This window comes from Haematobia irritans, chromosome 5 (genome assembly GCF_050003625.1).
Source record: "Haematobia irritans isolate KBUSLIRL chromosome 5, ASM5000362v1, whole genome shotgun sequence".
Lineage (NCBI taxonomy): Eukaryota > Metazoa > Arthropoda > Insecta > Diptera > Muscidae > Haematobia > Haematobia irritans.
In genome coordinates, this window is record NC_134401.1 from 56,824,009 (window position 1) to 56,828,053 (window position 4,045).

General features: G+C 30.0%; 1 non-coding gene across 1 annotated transcript; it reads right to left on the reverse strand.

Moving 5' to 3' along the window:
• Window positions 1–2,323: 2,323 nt before the first annotated feature.
• TRNAV-AAC (transfer RNA valine (anticodon AAC)) lies at window positions 2,324–2,396 on the reverse strand. The gene has a single exon. It is a non-coding gene; the product is annotated as a tRNA-Val (tRNA).
• Between the last annotated feature and the right edge of the window lie 1,649 nt (window positions 2,397–4,045).

The window sequence follows — 4,045 nt, forward strand, 5'->3', positions numbered from 1 at the left end:
ATTATATATAGCTCCCATATAAACCGATCCCCAGATTTGGCTTGCGATTGCTCTAAGAGAAGCAAATTTCATCCGATCCGGCTGAAATTTGGTACATGATGTTGGTATATGGTCTCTAACAACCATGCAAAAATTGGTCCACATCGGTCCATAATTATATATAGACCCCATATAAACCGATCTCCAGATTTGGCTTGCGAAGCCTCAAAGAGAAGCAAATTGCATCCGATCCGGCTGAAATTTGGTACATGATGTTGGTATATGGTCTCTAATAACCATGCAAAAATTGGTCCACATCGGTCCATAATTATATATAGACCCCATATAAACCGATCTCCAGATTTGGTTTGCGAAGCCTCAAAGAGAAGCAAATTGCATCCGATCCGGCAGAAATTTGGTACATGGTATTGGTATATGGTCTCTAACAACCGCGCAAAAATTGGTCCACATCGGTCCATAATTATATATAGCGCCCATATAAACCGATCCCCAGATTTGGTTTGCGGAGCCTCAAAGAGAAGCAAATTTCATCCGATCTGCCTGAAATTTGGTACATGATATCGGTATATGGTCTCTAACAACCATGCAAAATTGGTCCACATCGGTTCATAATTCTATATAGCCCCCATATAAACCGATCCCCAGATTTGGCTTGCGAAGTCTCCAAGAGAAGCAAATTTCATCCAATCCGGTTGTAATTTGGAAAATGGTGTTAGTATATGATCTATAACAACCGTGCCAGAATTGGTCCATATCGGTCCATAATTATATATAGCCCCCATATAAAACGTTCTCCAGATTTGACCTCCGGAGCCTCTTGGAGGAGCAAAATTCAACCGATCCGGTTCAAATTAGGAACGTGGTGTTAGTATATGGTCGCTAAGAACCATACCAAAATTTGTCCAATCACACAAAAATTGGTCCATATCGGTTCATAATCATGGTTGCCACTAGAGCCAAAAATAATCTACCAAAATTTTATTTCTATAGAAAATTTTATCAAAATTTTATTTCTATAGAAAATTTTGTCAAAATTTTATTTCTAGAGAAAATTTTGTTAAAATTTTATTCCGTTCATAATAAAATTTTCATCATTGTCAAAATTTTATTTCTATAGAAAATTTTGTCAAAATTTTATTCTCTAGAAAATTTTGTTCAAATTTTATTCGGTTCATAATCATGGTTGCCACTCGAGCCAAAAATAATCTACCAAGATTTTATTTCTATAGAAAATTTTGTCAAAAGTTTATTTCTATAGAAAATTTTGTTAAAATTTTATTTCTGTAGAAATTTTTGTCAACATTTTCTTTCTATAGAAAATTTTGTCAACATTTTTATTTCTATAGAAAATTTTTTGAAAATTTTATTTCTATAGAAATTTTGTTAAAATTTTATTTCTGTAGAAAATTTTGTCAAAATTGTATGTCTACTTTGTCAATCTGAATTATATACGTATTGGATCGATCTTTTTTGATTTAATGTATACCACGTATGGACATACATACAATTTAGAAGATGGTGTTAGGAGGTTTTAAGATACCTTGCCATCGGCAAGCGTTACCGCAACTTAAGTAATTCGATTGTGGATGGCAGTGTTTAGAAGAAGTTTCTACGCAATCCATAATGGAGGGTACATAAGCTTCGGCCTGGCCGAACTTACGGCCGTATATACTTGGTTTTTACTAACATTGTGTTCCACCCCAGGACATTAGCCGACTTAAATTTTAAGTCTATAGATTTTGTAGAAATCTAACAACTTTTGTCCAGATCGAGTCAGATTTAAACACATTTGACGGATATGATATGGTATTGAAAACATGGATTTACAAAGTGGCGCAGGGTATAATATAGTCGGCCCGCCTGACTTTTGATTTTTCTTAGTTGTTTTTTGTAACCGTCTCACTAGATAGTTAGTTTTGTGTGAAATATGAAAATACCAAAAATCGGAATTAGGTATATAGGGGTCAAATAGTATGCTAGGTAGAAATCATTTGTCTTGAAACAATTTCATATAATCGTTCTAAACAATTAACGAGCTCTTATTAATCTTATGAGCAAAACGAACTAATTCCCTTTTGAAAAATTAGATATTTGTTTTTAATTTTTGACTTTTCTATTCTTTTTTATGTTAGTTTATTTTTTGTTATGTTTTATTATTTTATCACTAAAATTTTGTTAACCCCAAACTTCATGTTCATTGCAGACCTTTTCTTTTATAACGTATGATCCGTATTTTTTGGACTCACTTTATTAATCGAATCAATCCCTTTTTCGGTTTTCGAAAATTATTATTATTGATATTATTTGACAAAAAAAAGTTATGTGTTTCCGCCCGGGATCGAACCGGGGGCCTTCCGCGTGTTAGGCGGATGTGATAACCACTACACCACGGAAACCACATTGAGTTTGTTACAAAATGTTTTTGTTAAAGAGAAAGACAAACCAAAAAACAAGGTGTCTCTTAAAATTTTAAAACTACACAGGGTGCTTTTTCTATATACTTCCACATGGTTTGTGTCTACAATTGTCATTATACAAACTCACCTCGTGTGAACAGGGCGTTTGCAAAAAAATACTATTAATGCTATTGGTGAGTATTGTTATTTTGTTTGCTGACTACATTTTTGTTTGGTTTGTGTGCCAGCTATTAATCACAAATTCACCATGAATCGATAAGGTGTCTCACAGCTGTATAAACTACAGATTTTTCTTATTTTATCCCGTCACGTACAAAAACTGACATAAAGAGTGTGTTAAATAAAGTTTCTTTTGGAAATTCAATCCAAAGCAAGTAAGGAAAATCTTAACTCATAAGAGAGAAGTTCACCACTTTGGTATCACCATGGACCAGGGATGGAAAATGCAGTACTATAGTACTTTTTCAATACTTTTCCACCCTCGTCAGTACTGTAGTACCCCCGCGAATGATTTAGTACCTTTTGTGTAGACAATAGTTTTGACAAAATATTTTAATATTTTGAGAAAGTCTTTAACAAACTTGTTAATTAATAATCTTTTACAAAGTTGGCAAAACAGACAAGTTAATGCGGGAATAAAATCTCGATTTTGTAAAAGCCATAGTCAAAAACACCAATTTATCTATATTACGCTTCCACTCGAACATTTTCTAGATTAGAAGTTACCGATCGCTTACTAAAATAATGCGAAACAAAAAGTACCAAAAAATATTATTTTGCAAAAATTTATTTCTTCAGAAAGTTTTTTCACAATTATATTTCTACAGAAAATTTTGTCAAAATATTTTTCTTTTTGTCAAAATTTTATTTTGTTTTTTGTCAACATTTTATTTCTATAGAAAATTTTGCCAAAACTTTGTTTCTATAGAAATTTTTGTCAAAATTTTATTTCTATCGAAAATGTTGTCAAAATGTTATTTCTATAAAAAATTTTGTTAAAATGTTATATCTATAGAAAATTTTGTCAAAATTTTATTTCTGTGGAAATTTTTGTCAAAATTTTATTTCTATAGAAAATTTTGGCAAAAGTTATTTTTATAGAAATTTTTGTCAAAATTTTATTTCTATAGAAATGTTTGTCAAAATTTTATTTCTATAAAAAATTTTGTCAACATTTTATTTCTATCAAAAATTTTGTCAAAATTTAATTTCTGTAGAAAATTTTTTCAAATTTTTATTTCTATAGAAACAATTTTCATAATTTTATTTCTATAGAAAATTTTGTCAAAATTTTATTTCTATAGAAAATTTTGTCAAAATTTTATTTCTATTGCAAATTTTGTAAAAATTTTATTTCTATAGAATGTGTTGCCAAAATGTTAATTCTATAGAAAATTTTGTTAAAAATGTATATCTATAGAAATTTTTGTCCAAATTTTATTTCTATAGAAAATTTTGTCAAAATTTTATTTCTATAGAAAATTTTGTCAAAGTTTAGTTCTATAGAAAATTTTCTCAAAATTTTATTTCTATAGAAAACTTTTTCATTTTTTTTAAATTGAGGAGTTGACAAACAAAATTTTATTCGTTTTAAATTCAGTCTAATGAAGCTCTGGACAATAATCACC